The sequence below is a fragment of the Pongo pygmaeus genome, chromosome 7 (genome assembly GCF_028885625.2).
Source record: "Pongo pygmaeus isolate AG05252 chromosome 7, NHGRI_mPonPyg2-v2.0_pri, whole genome shotgun sequence".
Classification (NCBI taxonomy): domain Eukaryota; kingdom Metazoa; phylum Chordata; class Mammalia; order Primates; family Hominidae; genus Pongo; species Pongo pygmaeus.
Window position 1 is genome coordinate 81591407 of NC_072380.2, and position 20857 is coordinate 81612263.

At 38.5% G+C, this 20857-nt stretch overlaps 1 protein-coding gene across 13 annotated transcripts in view; it reads left to right on the forward strand.

Annotated features, from left to right (window-relative positions):
* The first annotated feature begins 229 nt into the window (after positions 1-229).
* The window catches only part of SULF1 (sulfatase 1), a 191504-nt gene continuing 170876 nt past the window's right edge, over positions 230-20857 (forward strand). For 3 of the 13 annotated variants that reach the window (XM_063668854.1, XM_063668852.1, XM_063668857.1), the window contains exons 1-2: positions 255-556; positions 2856-2987. The gene's annotated coding sequence lies outside the window, so the exon portion shown is untranslated. Of the gene's footprint in view, positions 557-2855; positions 2988-20857 lie in introns of all 13 variants that reach the window. The other 10 variants (XM_063668863.1, XM_063668862.1, XM_063668858.1 and 7 more) reach the window with 5 other exon arrangements.

The following is a 20857-nucleotide window of genomic DNA, read 5'->3' on the forward strand; positions in this document are numbered from 1 at the left end:
TGGAAGGGAAAACGTCTTGCTGAGAAGGTGGCCCTTCCATAGACGGGCAGTAAAAATTTTTAAGGTTTCTGTGCATCCCACTGAGGGTCCCCATCATCCCAGGGGGAGCACGAGGAGTTGTGAAAAGTAACACACAACTGGTCATCAGAATAATTCATTCCCTCCACCTTCTCTGTAGCACCTCCCACTTCTCCTCTTTTTATAGCAGTCCTTTCTCTCTGAAAATCTCAGGTTACTTGACTGGGAGTTCTCAGACCTCCAGTTTCAGCCCTGCCCTCAGCCTCCAATCCGTAAGAGACACCCAGCCCCAGCAATTGGATTGGGCAGCCCGTCTTGACACACCACTGTGCTGAGTGCTTGAGGACGTGTTTCAACAGATGGTTGGGGTTAGTGTGTGTCATCACATTCAAGTGGGGATTAAGAGAAGGAAGGCTGCCTTGCTGGAGCTGTGTGGTCTTCCCCAAGTGAGAGTCGCAGGCAATAGAACTACTTTGCTTTTGGAGGAAAAGGAGGAATTCATTTTCAGCAGACACAAGAAAAGCAGGTTTTTTTTCAGGTAAAGTAAAAGACATTGAATGCTTCTCTCCCCCTCTCTCTTTTAGCATAGTTTTGAATGGAATGCTAGCACGGCACACTTGTCAAAGCCAGTTGTTGCTGTCCTATCAATGCTGCTATTGTACAGCTGACAGATGACAGTGAGCATAGCTTGATGCTTGGCTGTCTTTGTAGAACTAACACTCCTCATGCCTTGCTTTTGAAGGTGTAGCTAAGAAAATATCTTTGGGAACCGCGTTTGTACCTTTTCATATCCCCGTTGTGTACTCAGAACAGGGGCTATAACTTGCTTGTAGAGGATAGATAAGGCTGAGAAAGGATTTATTTTAGCTTTCAAAATTAAAATTCACTTTCAAACTGTTGCATTTTACTGCTCAATTTATAAAGATTCTTTGAAGGGTCTATTACTGAGTTGCTGGCAGACGTGGAAATGCTTTCTTCACCGATTTGTGCAAGGTAGATTATATCTGATTTATGACAGAGCAAAGGGTGTTTTAAAATATTTTTGGAGATTGACTCTAAAGTTTGGAAACTCCTTCAGAGAAGGGGCTACCCTCTGAACAGCCGCTAGGTCGGCTTTAAAACAAAAATGCTTAGAGCTGGAAGAAAAGCAGAGAAGGAAGAAGGAGGAAAATGCTCTTTAACATAGCCCTCTTGCAGCTGCAGGGAAAGCAGATGGAGGTAATTGATTTGCAGATCTGTTTGTGAAAGTTTTACAAGTCGTGGAAAACTAAAGTAGCATCTCTGTAATGGATCATTAAGAGTCACTACATTTATAGGTTTTAGACTGGCTAAGTGAAGTGTTAATTAAACGTAAATAGATTTTCAGGTTTGGTTATAAACAGACACACAAAAAGGATTTAATTATAAACTAGTCATTGGAAATTAATAGTCATCTGGTGCCTGAGCAACATAAAATGAGTTGTCATCATATATGCGAGTAGCCGTAACGGCTCTACCAAAAGCACCCATCAAAATTGAATTGAACTATTTATAAATATAACAAGGGGGTTTATATGCTATGTTTAATTTGTAGTATAAAAAAAGGCCTTTCAATTCAGGCTCTATTTTCACAGGGATCAAAACATAAAATTTTTTATTTTCCAAATTTTCTAGCAAGATAGGTGAGCCAGTGAGACTTCTGCTACCCTAATATACTTGCCCTCCGATAGCAACATTCATATACCTGTGGTATGCAGAGATTCTGGCTCCTACTGGACTTTCACATTTGGCAGAGAAACCCAGCATTATCCTCACCCTTTGCAGGTGAGAGATTCTATGAATAATATTGTATATAAGCTGCTCTGAAATAAGAGCTGTTTGGTAGGTTGAATAACAGGATTTATGGCTAGTGCTTTGTGATTTTAGTATTCAATTGCATAAAGATGTCTGTAAAATTATGTTTCAAGTTGCATTATACATATTTTTGCAACCATGTGGTTAATTTTTTTAAATCCTTTTTTTAAAAAAGTTAAGATTAAAACAATATTTTAATATGGTCTTTAATTTGTATTCAGAATGTTCTCCAGTTATACTCTCAAACTTCTCCTTCAATGAGAAATTATCGTCATAAATACCCAGGCAGTTATTCTGACTGAGTATTATCTGATTCCCAATATTACATAACCAAAATAGATCCAAGTTCATAAGCTGAAGTCTTTTGGAATTCCAGTCATTCCATTTTGGCTTTACAATGGAAATGAGGTTTTAAAAAATAAAGACAGAAAGGCAAACTAATATCTCGTGTTGTATCAGGATTAGAACTACATGGACGGCATATAGCATGCATGGTGCTAACTACCAATGCCATTTTTCACTACCGCAGAAATATTTCACAAGAAAGTCAAGTGCCTCCTCAAAGATCGGATTTTCCTCCCTGATACGTGGCATGATGGCATCTAACAGAGGCAAGGTGCTATTTAGCAACGGGTGCCCCACCAGCATACATCCCTAATGTTGCAGATAGATCACAGGGCTGCCTGGACAGGACTTTGACAATATAGGACAATTCCCCTGAAAAAACAATTGTACACAGGATTAGGCAGGATGGAAACAAGAAAGGAAGCATGGAGAGATAATAAATTCACACCTTGAAACGGCAGCCGTATTTCTGTCCCCTTAGCAGGGTAATGTGAAGTTACTTCATGAACTGAAAGGGCTGGCTTAAAACACAGTGCCCACAGGGCAATCCCAGCTTCTTGTCAAAACCAAAATCCACTGTCCCAGATGGTAAACATGCAGAGACATATTTATGGTGACTTCTACATACCTCAGTTTGACATTTGGTTTCTTCCTGACAGCACTTGTGCTGGTAATACACATGAAGTTCCCATCAGCATTCCACCAGCTGTGAAAGTGTTTGAGCACACGGGATATCCCTTCCAGAGAAGCGAAAAATAACGGAGGTTGAGGAGATCCGAAATGTGCACTCGGTATGCATTAAGGTGACAGATCTTAGAGGTGAAAAGTGATCTGAAAGCTTGATTTGTGAAAGTGACAAAATTCATTTTTATGGTGGTGTGCAATACCAAAATACATTAGTCCAGGTATTGACTGAATTCATGGTAGATTATGAGTGGGAACCTCCATCAGGAAACTAGAACGGTTCTACTCTGTTTTCCTTCTAAGAAAATGTAAGTGACTCCATGCAGATTGTTGTAGCCATTTCCATCATAATAGTAGAGACAAGTGGCAACTGGGACATTTCCTATTTCCTTCCCTACTTATGTATCCATATTGGAAGGGTTAGAGGTTTGTTTCTTCTGTGTTTTATATTGAAAATGGGTTTATTCTTTAAAAATCCTAGGACCGGGCACAGTGGCTCACGCCTGTAATCCCAACATTTCGGGAGGCCGAGGCGGGTGGATCACCTGAGATCAGGAGTTCAAGTCCAGCCTGGTCAACACGGTGAAACCCCATCTCTACTAAAAATACAAAAATTAGCCAGGCATGGTGGTGGGCACCTGTAATCCCAGCTACTTAGGAGTCTGAGGCAGGAGAATTGCTTGAACCCGAAAGGCGGAGGTTGCAGTGAGCCGAGATCGCATCATTGCACTCCAGCCTGGGCGACAAGAGTGAAACTCCGTCTAAAAAACAAACAAAAAAAAAGCATGATTTATGATACTGAGCTATATATAGCATTGAGATTTCCCCAACCATCGCCACATAGATGAGGCCAACCAAAAGGTCAGCTCAGGACATCTGGTATTTTTTCCCCTGTGCAATATTTTTGTGTGGAGAGCATGAAGTAAATTTAAGGAGATTAAAATTTTTAAAACCAGACTCTAAATAGATGGTTACTTTTATCATTATTGACTTTGGGGAGAAGGAGGCTCATGTGTGAAATTAAGTCTATGATCATGTGGTAAATTCACCTTTTATTTAGGTTAGAACCATGAAAATTTTTGAAAGGAGATATCTTCTTGAAAAAATTTGTCCTGAAATATGTTTCCTATTTAAATTATTTTTAATCTATCTTAATATCCTGAGGAGGTGGGGAATTCGCCTGTTAGCCTTTTTTTCCTCTCTCATATTTCCCTCTCCCCTATAGCCAATCTGTCATCAAATTCTGTGAGTCCTTCCTTTAAAATATCTCCCACATGTGGCCCATAGCTACCATCCCAGTGCAATGATCATCTCACATGTGGGCCATTGCAACAGCCTCCTAAATGGTCCACTTGCCTCCATTTCCCGCTTTTGTCTACTACTGCAGACTCAGCTTCCTAAAATGTCACTTTCATCAAAGCACTTCTAGTCTGAAAATTACCACATGGACCCTTACTACCCACAAAATGAATTTCAGTCCTATTCTAATGTGCTGGCCTTCTGTTATTTGACCCGAACTTTTCAACCATTTCTCCCCGCCAAATCCCCACAACCTCAGAAGTCTACCCTTCCTTCCAGCTAAAGTGGGCAGCACAGCATCTCCACTTGCTAGACTTTTCTTTCAGCCCTAACCACTCTAGTTTTCTATCTTGTCTTTAAAATGAGTTTGTCATCATGTGCACGGTTCCTTCTAAGTCTACATTCACAAGCCTGTGTGTAAAATGCACCACTCAGTTCATCCTTATCACCTCTATATATTCATCTTTCAAAGTTTCAGCTTAAGTTCCACCTCCTTGGAGAAGCCTCCCTGACCGCTACCTCTTCCAGCAATGCTTTTCTTCCCTTCATGTTGACCACTGGTTATCTATGGATTGCACTTAAAACAATTGCTTTATTTTTTATTCTGCTCTATAGTTTGCTTGTTTATTCCTTGACTTCTCAGGTAGAGTGACAGAGACTGGCCTGGTCCACTTTAATGACCCACAGAAGACCCTAATAAGTGTGCTTACTAAACTCACCAGGACATTCGAACACTCAAGGCACTTTCCTCTCTAGAGTTACCCCACTTTAGAGCCATTCACTGGCTCCAGTAGCTTCCTCCCCACCCAGGACAGGAAACAAAAAAAAAAAAATGAAACTCAGTGGATTTTATTTGGGGGAAACTTAAGAAAAATGCCCCTAAGGCAGAAAGTGAAATAAATGCCCCAGATTAAGCTTGAGTATTATACGAAAAATCCCTATCAAGTTCAGCTTTAACTGTAGTAGAAATTACATGTATTGGCTGCCACTCTATCATAAAATCCCAAATATGGCTTTGGAGCAGGAGAGTACAGGCTCTGGGTTCAAACAGACCTGTGTTCTAATCCAGGGACCACCTCTCTAGCTGTGTGGCCTTGGACAGCGAACTGACCCATTCTGAGATTCAGCTCCTTCCTCTGTAAAATACAGATAGGAGTACTTATCTTGGGAACATTGTAAAGAAAACACATAAATCACCTAGCTCAGTGCATATCCAGTACTGTATGTTCAATAAATGGAAGTGAGAGAGGGTTGATTGGTGCATACATAGATCCAGACCTAGGATGCAGGAATGACAATCGTTCAGCTATGTCAGTCATTAATCCTATGTATTTACAATGTGCCTTCCTTTAGCATTTTCTTCTGCCACCAAAGGCAGGGGAATAAGGAAAGGAGGGAGAGAGCAAGGGAGAGAAATTGAGAGAGAGAGAGAGAGAGAAGGAGGGAGGTGCTCTTGGCATTTAGGGATTTGGAGCAACTGAGCTAATGGCTCTGTAGGGACAGTAGTGACAGTTAAATACACATTGAGGGAGGAATGAAGCGTGAAGCCCTGGGTCCCGCACCAAGGATAATAAAGAGCAGGCCCTGGGCCACCGTGCTGTGCTGTTGGGGAACAAAGGACCCTATCCCTGTACCCTAGCAGGGATTTGGATTCACTAAGGGTCATGTGCTTCTCTTCTTTCCTCCTGGCTCACCATCTAGAAAGAAATATTAATCAAAACTGGCAAAACATTGTAGAGAGTCAGATCGAGCTTCCAGAAGTAATTGATAAAGCAAGATACCATTTAGACTTCACCTTCAAACCAAATTTAACAAAAAAGCTGAAAGCAATCAGCTTGAGCCCCTTACCATTCTCAAACTCTGCACGCGTCATCAAACATTGAACCTTCTATTTGTGCCTTTTCCCTGGAAGGGCAGCTGACTGTGAAATTCTCTAACAAGACACTGAATGGCACTTAGCAAATATGTCCTTAGACATTGGATATTCAGTTCTAGCTTTCTGATCATCTGGTCTGCACCTGCCCTCAGCCAGGGAGAGGAAAGAAACTGGAACTGCCTGGGATGATGGGCAAGGCAGTATTTCTGGAGGTCCCTCCCTCTCCCTAGCAAACATCTATCACATTTTCAAAGAGAGGCATTAACAATTACATTCGACACCATCATCACCTGTAGCCGCTAAGCTAGTCTTCGTTGCCCTCTAAATATGTGGTCCAGGTACTCTTGCACAGTAGTGTATTAAACTTTTTAAATTTTAATTTAATTTAATTTTTTGAGACAATGTCTCACTCTCCCATCCGGGCTGGAGGGCAAATGCAAGATCATAGCTCACAGCAGCCTCCATCTTCTGGGCTCAAGCGATCCTCCTGCCTCAGCCTCATGAGTAGCTAGGACTGCCAGCATGCACCACCATACCCAGCTATTTTTTATTCTTAATTTTTTAGAGACTGGGTCTCACTATGGTGCCCAGGCTGATCTCAAACTCCCAGCCTCAAGTGGTCCTCCCACTTCAGCCTCCCAAAGTGCTGGTACTATACAGGTGTGAGCAACCACATCAGCCCTAAGCCACTTTTAATTAGAAAAAAAAATTCCTTCAAAGGTAAAATTTTTCTTGCGCTATTTTATTTTTGTTTTTGTTTACTACACAGGTACAAACCTGTAGGAAACTATGTCTACATTTTCTAAAATATGAATCTATGGGACTTGAACATGCTACTGCTTAACTGTTGTGGTGAGATTAATACTAAACCTCTGTGCTGAATAAATGAACAGACACATTGTGTTTCTCAATCAAAAGTTTTAATTGTAAAAGGTAGACTCTCTCAAAATAAATCTATAAATTTTGGGTCATACTAATCAAATTCTAAAATAAAGTTAGAAGGCTGGTGATGGGAGTGGTGTTTGGGAACTGGCAAGAGTCCACATGGCTCTTGTTGAATATAAACTAAAAAACATTCTAAAGCTGGATGGACAATCAATTCATGAGCAAGCCTAGACATTTTCATAAAACAGTATCCTTGTAAGATGGGGATTTTTCTTATTACATATCCAATCACATTATACCATAACAATTGAATTGTCTGTTCTTAAGCAACGGACTCTGATGTAGATTTCATCTACTGTCATGTAGTTTTCCTCTCGCTCTTCTTTGTTTTGCTCTATTCTTTTGTTGGCATTGACCAAATCTTCAGCTGAGCAACAAACTGCTGTAGCCAGATGCTAGTTCTGTTGCTAGAATTAACAGAAATTCTGAACTAATTTTTTATTTTGTCCTATGGTCTTTCCAATCAGTAAATAGGGTTACTAATACATGCAACTTTTTCCACTTCATAGTACGCAAAGAATTTCTGAGACAGGTTTGTTTCAAGAACTCAGGAAAATCTCCTTGTATTCCTTTGATGACAGAGACTCAAAGATTATTCAGTCTAAGTGTCCTCCCATTTTCCTGAACAACACTGGCACATTTAGCGCATTCTTAAAAACCAAAATGGAAATCTGAAATACAAAGAGTTCTGTTTATTGTCCAGTTTTTTTTGGTATGATGTTACAGGCATAATCTGCTATATTAATTTAAAGTAAAACTAAAGGTTACACAATTAAAAGATATTAGCTATACCAGAATTATGGTGGGAAAAGACTAGTTGCATTCCAATGTACATTATTGATCAGTTACTTTAGAAGTGTGCACCTCTAGATATTATCTTCAAACTCCTATCACAAATATGCCTTTGCTTCCCAATCACCTTTCTGTCATATAACATGTGTTCTGAATAGACTTCCTGCCAATTTAAAGTTTCACCCTTAACCTTCACCTGCCAATAATCAATCTTTTCCTGAATAGAATGTCCCTGTAAACGGATGTGCTTTACCGTGCATCCAGAAATTCTTGAAACCAGCTTTTAACTTTCATCTTATAAAAAGTGCATCCCAGAAAAGACAGGCCCCCTACAAATCATGTTCTCTTTTTTTCTTCTGAGAACTTTATGCTGGTAAAAGAAAAGAAAGTTTTCCGAATATAACAGATAAATAAAAGCATAGGACATGTAATATTTTTCACTTGGGATGCCTAGAGGCTTTACATGTGTTATCACATTCTTTTTCATATGTGATGTTTAGATTTAGTAAATGAGATTTATGATATGGACCCGATATCAAACAGATTAAATCTTTTTATTTTACTTTGTCTCAGTTTCCTTCTCTGTAAAATGGAGTTATGTTTATCACAAAAGGTTGTTATAAAGATTAAATGAGATAACTAAATAAGATGCTTAACACAGAATATAGAACAGAGAAACTGCACAAACACAAAACACAAAAGCTACATTTTTGTTCCAAGACAGCAAAAGAAATGGCTTGAGCTGAGGCTTGGTGATAAAGTGAGTATGTCCTTTTCAAATAAAAATAGCCCTTTTTAATCTAATGATCTGTATGACACAATTTGGAAATATAATGAAGATGGCCACTTGGCAAAGAAGAGAAAGAGGAAGAGGGAGGAAAAGAGGATAGAGGCAAAGAAGAAAAAAAAAGGAACGGAAGAGGAGGGGAAACACTGTGATCCTCTCTTGCCCCTGCTCTGTGCCTTGCTGTAATAAGCATTTCATGTCATAGTTAAGTCAGGCCAGATTCTAGAGTGTCCTAACACATCAGGTAGAGAGGTTGGACTTGATAGCTAAACAGATGCCTTAGGAAGTTCAAGCAGTAGGTTTTTAAGAATGAGGAGAGATTAAGGAAAAACGAGAGTGACAGTGAGTGAGCAGAGACAGAGAGAGAAAGAGAGAGGGGGATAACAAGACAATTGATCCCCAGAGTTCAAATAAATTTTTAAAAAAATGTTGTCTATTCCCATCGATGCAGTGGGAATAAGGAAAGGATGGGTGTAAGAAACATGGTGAAGAAATAAATAACAATAATACAACTTGGTGATTAGTCAAATAGAGGACAAAAGAGAGAAAAATACTGAGGTATCAAGCCCAGGACACAGGGAAATGGTGGCTCAATCTAAAGCTACTGAAAATGGAATTTCATTCGGCAACACAATACATTCCCAAAGTGACAATGGTCATTACGGAACAAATGTTTATCTGTTATCTGTGAACAGACTACACTCAATAGAACTTTATAATGCAAACATAGGTAAATATATGTGTATATCAATGTTTAATAATATATGTGCTGCCGAAGCAAGCACTCAATGTTTAATAATATAATTTAAATAGATACAATCTAATTTTCTGATCATTGGTGGGCATTAGACAGAATACACAACTGTGATTTTCATAAGGCATATGCCGCCCTAGATTAAAAAAAAAAAAAAAATCCCAGATTAAGAAAATGGTTGGCCAAGTAACAATCTAGCATTTCTGTAACTTTGGGGAAGTTATGGATATTCGAGTCAAAATACTCAACTACATCTGCATAACACCTATAATTCTCTTCTTTTGACTAAGACTGTTAGTGGAGAGGAACATAAAATTTAAAAAGTCTAGAGGCAAGAAGAGATGAAATATTTAAGTTGCCTATGCTCACAAACCTTCATATTCTACCTTGGGGGAGGCTGATTTACATCCTTTCACAGAATGTACCAATGACTTATTTACAAATGAAATACACATTCCCTTCTTCATCATCCTTAATTTTATGATTTGGGAAAGGTTTCCCCATTCCCCTGCTTTTCTTTCTATCCCCTCTTGTTTTGTCCTTTTTTGTTTTATTTGTTTCAACCATTTCCTCTTCAAAATAAGAGGGCCGTTCTCTAGTCAAGTCTTCCTACTAAATCAATGGGCAGTTTTCAGGACTAAGTATAGATTTCTTAGAAGTAGAAGATTGTGTTTGCCATTTCAAACTCTTGCATTATATGTTGGAGGCAGCATGACTGAAAGAATACAGAGCTTGAGTCAGCAAAATCTGGAACTGAAATGTAGCCCTGTTACTGAAAATTTGTGGGAATAGCATTGACTATGGAGACTTGACAGCATTTTCGTTCTTCAAAAGAGACTTGGGTCCCATTCAAGTTTTTAATGAAGACTTTGGCCTGTTCTATTTTACCCAGATGGGTTTTCTGAACCATATTCCCTAGTTCCCCTGCAAGAAACACCAGCCTAAGTATCAGCACCTGTAATCTATTTCTCACTCAGGGTTGCCAGACATGAGGGATTAATTGACATGAGCCAGTTTATATTTGGAAGCCATTAATGGCTAGCAACTGAATTGTTGAGACATCCAGTGCAATGAACCAGACAGAAAAGAATAATACACAAATGCCATAGTTAGATCAATAAACATCATCTTCAGCAAGCACAAACGTTGGGTTTAGCTGCCAAACTTAAAACTAGGTCTCTTCATCTAGTACCCACTTAGGTCAATGGGCCAGGGTCCTGGTATAGAGATTGGGGACTGAAACATGAGTTGATATTTCCAAACTTCTTAATTTTGGATTGTCTAAGTTCAGATTTCAAGATTCTACTCCTACATGTTACGCTTTTAGATCTGTCTTGGAGGTACAAAGACTTCTGGAATTGGAGAAGTTTGGTCCTTCTAAGAAGAGAAAAATGAATAAGTAGAGAAGTCAGAAAAAAGAATACAATGCAGTCAAAACATGTTCTGTCATACAGAGTCACTTTACCTTTTTGATGTAAAAATCAGGACAGAAAACAGAGGGAAAAATAAGCTATATGAAAAACTTTATGTATAGCAATTGTTATTCTCATTAGCCATTCTTCTACAAAAATAGCTGTCTATTCATCTAACATTCTGGTGAACTACTACAGTAGTCTCAGAAGTGAAATTAGAAGTGTTCCTACAATTGCTTCTACCATTGTCATAACCCCTTTGGAAGCTTAGAATACTCCACTTAACTTCCTCATCTGCTTCAGGCAAATCATATTTCGTGTTGGGCAAATAAAATTAAAATGTATATTTTATTATTTCCCTGGTAATTTTTCAAGTCTGAAAAAACAATTAAGCACACTATTAGCAATGAAATAAAATTTGCTGAATAATGACAGAAGTGTTGGAGCTAGGAAAAAGAGGCAGGGTGGTACAGTGGAAAGACATTAGAAATCTGGATTCTAGAACTTGGCTACTATTAATAGTGTGATTTTGAGCAAATTAGTTAACCTTTCAGGAGCATGCCATCATCTCTTTGCCTGCATTCTGCCATTCCCTTCACCTAGATGGCATTATTCTCCTTCTTTACTGGCAAACTCTGCTTTTCCTTTAAGACAAGCTTAAATAAATAAAGCATTCCCCTTTGTTTGTTTTTTTGAGAAAGTGTCTCTCTCTGTCACTCAGGCAAGGTGCAGTGGTATGATCATGGCTCATTGCAGTGTTGACCTCCTGGGCTTAATTGATCCTCCTACCTCAGCCTCCCAAGTAGCTGGGACCTCAATCACATACCAGCCTGGCTAAATTTTTCCTATTTTCTATAGACATGGGGTCTCCCTATGTTGCCCAACTGGTCTCCCAAATGTTGCTCAAACCCCTGGGCTAAAGCAGTCCCCTGCCACAGCATTCCAAAGTGCTGGGATTACAGGTGCAAGCCACTGTACCCAGCCTAAGCATTCTCCTTGAAACTAAAAAGAATGGTTGGAGGAAAGAGGAAGAACTTCAGTCCGGTTCTGCATCACCTCGTGCATCTGAAATAAGCTCTGTACCTTATCTCTTTGTTATCTCCACTCGTCTTACCTACTGCCATTAAACTCATCTTATTTCTACACTGTTTCATCATATCACTCTACTACTCTAAAACACCTGTCTCCCAATTTTCTGCAGCATCCAGTCTAAATAAAGGACCAGCAATTAAGAACCTCCATGATCTTTTCCACTATAACCATCCCACTCCCCCTATACAGTTTCTGCTCTTTCCTAAAGTGGTTCAACATGTCCTGAATTTACATCTTTACTTCTGCTACAAGGCACGTGCTCACACTGTTTTCTGGGCTAGGGCTGCCTCCCATCATGGTTCTGCATGTCCAAATTCCACCCATCCTTGAAAAGAAAGACTCAAGCCTCATTACCTCCATGGAACTTTCTTTTCCTAACTCTTCCAACCATCAATAATCTCTCTCTCATCTGTGCTCTTTTTCCACTTAAAATCTTGTCATATAATTTTAGCTCTTAATTATGTACAATTTTGCATTTATTCTTATTCTCATCATTTTTTTAAATTGCCTTCTCTCTCTTATATTTTGAGAAACAGTAAGACAAGTTGAGTTTTGAGCCTCTGCATCTATCAAGCATAGCTTCAAGGTGGTAGAGCCAGTACATCCTAAAGGCCTTCATTACGCATTCACAGTTAGAATGATCAAGGACTACTGGGATAGAACATTATATTTTAGTCATTGAGAATTTTAGGAAACTAATCAGCAGCACATTCACAACTAACCCGGGCATTCTTTTGACAATGTGGAAGGCACTATCTCATGCACTGATTCTCTGGCTCAGATTTTTTGTTTCCATCTTCTGCCCACATCACTCTCCAGGGCTGCATTTGCGCCAGCTGGATTCCATCCAGAAACAGATTCAAATAGACAATAGGCCAACTAGAATTCCCATCTTCCTTGATTAGATGTGAAATTGTATAGCTGGGTGTCACTCACATGCCAGCCACTCAGGATTCTATGTTATCAATTAATTTCTCTTGAGAGCTGAACTGAGGAGATTGTGACAATTCTGTTTTCAAGGACCTGTAAAATAACAGCTAGACCAGATTTTTATGGATAGTGCTAGATATATAGGCCTGTCCACTATCTGCCACATAGTATAAATTAAAACACCCTGTTAATTTCATAGTAAATCGTATTGGGTTTTTTTTTTTCTGCAGTGTGAATGGATTGTAAAAATTTTGTCTGGGAATGGCATCCTCATTTGTTGGACAATTAGCAACTGAGGTAAAAGGTTTTAAATTACTTAGAAGAAAGAAGAAATTTTTGCACACTGTCAAAACTACTGAATCTTATTTGTTGTTGTTGCTTCAATAACCTAGAATTTGCAGTGGATTTTCCAGGAAAGGATATCATAGAAACACAGAATGTTGGAGGCATACCTCCAACAATCTAAGCTAAATCTAAGCAGAATGTTGGAGGCATACCTTAGAGATCATCTAAGCAGAATCTCTCATTTTGCATCTGAGGAAACTGAGGACTGGGTTTGTTGGGAGACCTGCCTAAAATCACAAAGCTCATTCTTACAAGGCAGAGTTCTAAACTCAGGCTTTATCTTTTTAAAAAGTACGAGTCAGTAAATTCTACCAGGATGAAAATGAGTTCATGTGTCCACTTTACATCAGGACCCAACAAGGAAAAGAGATGAGTCCAGCTCCCTTTTCGACCATGAACTTTCTTGCTGAGGGCTACCGTGAGTAATCAGGCAGTGTAAGTGATGATTGGGGCTGGAACAAATACAAGAAAAAGCTTTTTTTTTCAGATGTACTCCTTATGGAAAATCTGTTCTAATTGAGATCACCAAGCACTGTTGCTATGGATGATCTGTGCAAATATGCAGCTTTATCATAGAGAAACTTCTTTGTAAAAGCATTTTTTAACATATGCTTAAAGAATACACTATCCACTGTTGACCATTTGCCTAAGTTTAAACACCTGAGTGAGGTAATTAGTGCTAGAACTCATGTCTTCTGGATCCCACTTCACTGCCCAATACTTCAAATGATTTCAAATATACCATATTTTGTCAATATTAGGGCTACCTATTGCATTAGAACAGTTGAATTGTCCCCTTAGTAATGTCACCTTACTGGGAAATAAACATTTGAATACTTCCTCAGGTACTGGAACTTTCCCAAGAGAAGTATATAAGCAATATTCTTCATAGCTTAATAAATTACATGACTGTATATGCAATTATGCATCTATATAATTTGCATTTGAAACTGATTTATTTGTAAAAGAAGTAGCAGTATTCATTAATAGATTATAAATGTATTTCCTAGTCATAACTTCCATTTTTTATTTTGTACTATAAGGAATAACAATTTAATAACTCAAAATAAAAAGATTAATTTAGAATATCCTAAGTATGATTTTGACTTTTTAAAAAAGTTTTGTTTTTAAGACATGTTCTAGATTTCCTTTTTGATGTTGTAAGTATCTCAAGAAAGCCATTATGATTTCCAGAGCAATGAAAGAAATATGTCATAGGAAAAAGAGCATTTTCGTTCATATTTTTAGGTTATTGGTCATACTTCAATCCACTGGAAAATGTAATTGCAAATCTGGTTAGAATTATAAAAATATCAGGCTTACCAGTATTACAACTTCTTATGAAAGTGTGAATTCTGTTGAGAATGTGAAGATAAAGTGGCAGAATAATTATCTTTTTTTATAGCTAAACTTTATAATAGTGAATGCTGTTGAAAAAGGGATTCTATGAAAGTTATTTTTTGATCCATAAGAATACTTTGTTCATACTATTTTCCTTTTCTTAAATTTCCAATTTTTATTTTAAGTTTAGGGATACATGAGCAGGTTGTGCAGGTTTGTTCCATAGGTAAATGTGTGCCATGGTGGTTTGCTGCACAGATCACCCCATCACCCAGGTATTAAGCCAAGCTTCCATTAGCTATTCTTCCTGATGCTTTTCCTCCTCCCAACCACTCACCGTATGACAGGCCCCAGTGTGTGTTGCTCCCTGCCATTGTGTCCATGTGTTCTCATCATTCAGCTCCCACTTATAAGTGAGAACATGCGGTATTTGGTTTTCTCTTCCTGAGTTAGTTTGCTAAGGATAATGGCCTCCAGCTCCATCCATGTCCCTGCAAAGGACATGATCTCTTTCTTTTTTATATTTATACTATTTTCAGCTAAGCCTATACATTAGACACTTCTATAAAACAATGCTTCCCTATTTCCTATTTGTATCTCAGTTGTTGTTTATAATGAAAATAAGGTATGCCATTTTCACTACTCAAAGAAAAGACCAGAAGAAATAAAGCTGAGCTCTTAACTAAACTCTTAACAGCTGTATTCTTGATCTTCCATCAAGTAGCAACTGCTCTTTAGTTTCTATCACCTTGCCTCAAACATGCTTATAACTTCCACCAAAAAGACCACATAAAATGGCAAACTGTTGAAATGAGAAAGAGCACCAACAAAAGATGTAAGTCCTTGCAGGAGGAATGCAACTCAAAAAGGATGACACAGAGGGTGAGGGCATCAGTCTCTTTTGCTCTCACCGCTGAGAAAAATTTGGCACTAAAGCTGGCTAGATAATGGGCTCTCTTCGTTTGCACTCTACTAACATTTGTAAATCCTCTGAAGTTTTAAGTAATTTGATTTTCCCCATAGTTTATGAAATATACAACCTTTAATTTTATATAACAATTTATACTTTTCAACATGCCTTTAAACATTTCATTTAGTTTTGACAACCTTATGGATCATGCTACATAACTAAGTACTTGTGCCCATTTTAAAGAAATAGAAACAGAGGCACATCTTAGGTGACACATACTGAAATATTAATGTATAGTGGTATAAGATCATGATGTGTGCAGTTTACTGTCAATAGTTCAAGAGAGGAATATATATATATACATAATTTTATAAAATCTCTGTTTGTATATATATAAAGAGAGGGGCGGGGGGGGGAATGAAATTGATAAGGCAAGACATTGGGGCAAGTGGTTAACCATAAATGAATATGGGTAACTGGTATGTAAGTGTCCTTTCTACTATTTTTCCAACTTTTCTGTAAGTTTGAAATTATTTTCAAATACAAATTTTTAAAAATTAATTAAGGAAAATTAAGTAATTTGTATAAATAAACAGCTGATTAGAGGCAAAGTGAACAACTAGGATCCAGGTCTCCTAACTATAATCTATTTCTGTAAACTGAAAGTAATTTCCACTTAAATTATAGTCAGCTCTTCATATCCACAGTTCCACATCAGTGGATTAAACCAACCTTGGATAGAAAAACTATTCAGGGGAAAAAATACAACAATAAAAAATTACAAATTTTAGAATACAGTATATTATATTTACATAGCACTTACCTTACATTGGGTATTATAAGTAATCTAGAGAGGATTTAAAGTATATCGGAAGATGTGTGTAGATTATATGCAAATATTATGTCATTATATATCAGGGACTTGAGCATCCCTGATTTTGGTATCTTGCAGTGGGGCTCTGGAATCAATTCTCCAAGGAGACCAAGGGAGCGAGGGAGACTGTATTTATAATCACAACCATATGTTTTGCCAGTCAGTCATCAATAATCAGTACCATAGCTCAGGAGAAACTCATAATGATTTATTAATAACCTTTATTTATACATCATACTACTTATTGCAAACTGTTTTCACTGACCTTATTTTATTTGGTCTTCATAATGCTTCCAATGAAGTGGATTGGACAGGCATTGTGGGACCCATTTTACAGACTAAGAAACAAGCTGTGAAGGTTACTTACACCATTAATGTTCACAGCTACTAAACGGCAGAGTTTAGAAGGATGCCAAGAGAGAATACTGGAAAGAGCACTGGTTCTGGAATTTAGGATTTAAATTCCAATATGCCTTCTTAGCATTCTAATGCCTTTTTATACTCCTACTGACCATACCTAAAACTTCTAGGGCTCATATTATATTTCGCAATAGAAAAGCAACGTTCTTGCCGGCACAGTGGCTCACGCCTCACCTGTAGTCCCAGCTAATCGAGAGGCTGAGGCAGGAGGATCACGTGAACCTTAGAGTTCCAGGCTGCAATGAGCTATGATTGTGTCCACTGCAACCCAGCCTGGGCAACAGAGCAAGACCCTGTCCCTAACAAAGCAAAAAACAAAAACATTCTCTTAAAGAACAAAACAAAATGACTGAGAAAGATGTCTGTTTTACTTACTAACATTATATATAACAGTAACAGCTAAGATTTATTAAATACATACTTACCATGTACAAGTAAGTGCTGTACATACATTATCTAATTTAATTTATGCAACATCTCCATGACGTAGAATTCTCCTGGTCCCAGTCTTACAAGCAAGGAAATAGGCTCTGAGAGTTTGACTGACTTGGCCAAGTTTACAGGCTTGCAGGGGCCAAGGTTGGATATGGACCCAGAAATCTGACTCCATACCCACTACCATTAACTAGTCCTTATTCCACATTTTCCTTTTTTTCCTTTAAGCTCAGTTGACTTTTTGACGAATGTCTTTTCCTCATATTTAGTAATTTTTAAATTCTGAAATTAAGATAACCCTTTCTAGAAACATAGTTTATATGGAAAAATATTTGCATGAAAAAATAGACCCTCCTTCTTATTTGCACCCTCTTGAAAGCAGGCACCACATCTTATATGCACCAACAGCAGCTCTGACACACATGGAACATTCAATAAATGTTTGTTAAATGAATGAATAATGTTCAGAGTTCTCTATTAAAAAGTTTTTACATGATCTAAATACTTAAAGACAAGACCTAAAAATTAAGTTGGCTCAATTCACCAAATCTCAACTTTATAGTAAAGCACACAGTTTTGGTCCCAGAAAAACAAATAAATGAAAGCAGAAAACAAATTTCACTTTTAAGAAATTTTTAATTCTGCCCTTGGAAAGTTGAACTGCTCTGTGGATGTTTGAACAAATGTGGCCTTTAACTATCTGGATAACCTTTTTTAGATTATAATCTATAGTCTGCATGACAAAAAGTGATGCCCAGGCTCACTAATGTCTGCATTTCATGATTTTCCTTTTGCTATAACCAGATAGAATTAAAAAAGGGGAAACAGTCAAGCAAGGACCATGGTCTCAGGAAAGGAGGAGAACCACCTCCAGGATATACAGCTTGCCTTCTTCCTCTTCTTCTTCTTCTTCTTCTTCCTCTTCTTCTTCTTCTTGTTCTTCTTCTTCTTGTTCTTCTTCTTCTTGTTTTCTTCCTCCATGGTCTCAGGAAAGGAGAAGAACCACCTCCAGGATATACAGCTTGCTTTCTTCTTCTTCTTCTTCTTCTTCTTCTTCTTCTCCTTCTCCTTCTCCTTCTCCTTCTTCTTCTTCCTCCTCCTCTTCTTCTTCTTCTTCTTCTTCCTCCTCTTCTTCTCCTTCTCCTTCTCCTTCTTCTTCTTCTCCTTCTTCTTCTTCTCCCTCTTCCTCTTCCTCTTCCTCTTCTTATTCTTCTTGTTCTTCTTCTTCTTCTTCTTTTCTTCCTCCTCCTCCTCCTCTTCGAGAGAGGGGTCACACCATGTTGCTCAGTCTGATCTGGAACTCCTGAGCTCAAGCTATTGTCCTGCCTCAGCCTCCTGAGTATCTGGGACTACAGGTGCATGTCACAGCACCCGGCTACAGCCAGCTTTCCAAGGTGCCTGTCACAGCTGCCCTCTGAGCAAGGACTCAGGAAGGGACCAGTTGGAGGGAAGATGGGAGCTCAGGAAAAGTGTCAGGATACACCTTGCAACCTCCTTCTTCTAACCCTTGCTTTCAGCCCTTCCTTTTGTGGTTTCTTCCCACTCCAAAATTTCCCATAATATTTATTTGCATAAATTTTCCCCAAAATAAGAATGACTAGGCATATTGAGAGGGCCACATTTACCTACCACCCTTCCCACTTTAGTAATAGCATCATTGTTCTACCCTGTGCATTCCAGTATAGCACACAGACATCTTAAGTGCAGAACTTAACTTTATTGCAACATAAGGAAATTTCGGGGTAAAAACTGCGTTCGCGAAATCAATCACACATGGGGCTCAGGTTACTCAGCCTGGCATGGTTCAAAGCCTTATAGCAATTCCTCGTAGGCACCGCCTGTTATCACTCCCTTGGCTGTCTGTCACCCTTGCCTCAGGCTCCAGCCTTAGCCTCAGCTTCTTCTTCCTAATGCACCTGCCAGCCCCAGACATGGGTACTTTCCAGATTCTGCAGAATGAGGCTTTTTCCTGTCTAAGTCTCAGCACATCCTTATCAGCATCTCACACAGACTGCAACCTCTGCAGTCGGCTTGTGTCCAGGGTCCTAGTCCCCACCACTGCTTCCTCTTTATACTCTCCGCCCAATGCCTGCTCCTGTGCGTTCCCACACTCCTGCCCTCTGGCATGTGCAGTTTCACATTTGTAATCTATGCCTCTACGTACTTACAAGAAGAGGAGGTGAAAAACTGGATTTGGCACATATTGAATTTCTTGGACCGTGTTCAATTTTTTCTGTGTCTGGAATCCACTGTTTTCTTGCAAAAACTTTCTTAAGATGTCAAACACCAACCCTAACACTCTGAGTTTACCTGCTTGAATGACTGCCTGTCCCTGGGGCTGAAGTCACAACACTCAGGTTATTTTATTATTAATGATTGTCAATCACCATCTTTTTGGGTCCCTGTTGTTTTGCCTTCATATAATTTAATATTTCTATTTAAACACAGAAACTTGGGCAACTGTCAGAGTCACTCCTCAGCTAATGCTCCCTGGAAAGGGCATATGCTTTTTGCTCACTCAAGGCAGATAATACTGAACAAGTGCTTAAGAACGTTCATGCCATAAAAGACTCTCAGAAAAGGAAGGAGAAACTGAATGATACTGAGTCCTTACACATGCAGGACACGGCTATTTCCTTTCAGATTTTGTAATTCCTATACTGGTCATTCTAGTTCTAAGTAAAGAAACGAGGCTTTAAAAAAAAAAAAAAAAATCACAAACCTGTAGAGCTAGGATTTGGACCCAAGTTAGTTTGTCTCCAAAAATTCATGTGTTCTCTCAAAAGAAAGTTCTATATAAATGCTAAACAGAAAAACCCAGTCATTAATTACATGGAGGCAGTTTACATTTTCCTGCAATTTACACCTTTTTTTTTCCAGACTAATTAAATTTCCTACGCTGGTAAACTGCTTCTTCCCACAGTTTACTAGAGTTTTTGGTAAAGAGCTAAAAGAAGGTTTGCTGTGAAGCTGGCGAGGAAGAGAAGACTGAGATTCCAATAAAAACTTGTTAACTGGCGTGCAACACCGTGCCTATTAAGAGTAGAACAACTCTCCTACAGAATACACAGCCGAAGTCTATACATTGCTTGTTAAGTACTGGCCCAAGTGCTCATGTCTCAGACTTGTCCCTTGGAGCCATGCCCAAGCCAGCCCTGAGAGGGTTGGAACAACTCCCCCGCCCCTGCAGAAAACACTACCGGTTATTTAGAATCTAGGGCATCACAATGAACATGCCTCAGTATTTTCATAAGGTATTACTACTGTTGTTCTGAAAAAGCAAGGCATGTGCGCACTTACTTAATATGTTCTTTGTTGATTTACACGTCCTTGATTTTTAAATAACTTCCAGAAATTCTTAGTGAATGGGAAAAGAATTTCTCAAATAAATATGTTATCTTTTCCTCCAACAGAATGCCAGATCACTTCTTGAAAGATCGTTTCCAGATTCTTCAGTTCAAACTGATTTTCACAAACTTGAATCTGCATGCCATAATTAGGAAGCTACTGTAGGCCAATTTATTCGGTTAATTTGCATCAGTCTAAATAATTTTTCCTGACAGATTACTTCCGTTCTAAGTACCAAGTACTTTTCAATCCTAGTCAGCTTATTGCTAAGGATAAATGATTTCACATTTCTCATAAAGATGCCTGTCATTAAGAATATTAACACAAATTCCTTCCCCTTGAATAGAAATGAGCTGTCATTTTAGCAATGTTGCTGTGTCAGCCTTTCTATTGTCAAACACAACAAATGATGGGAAA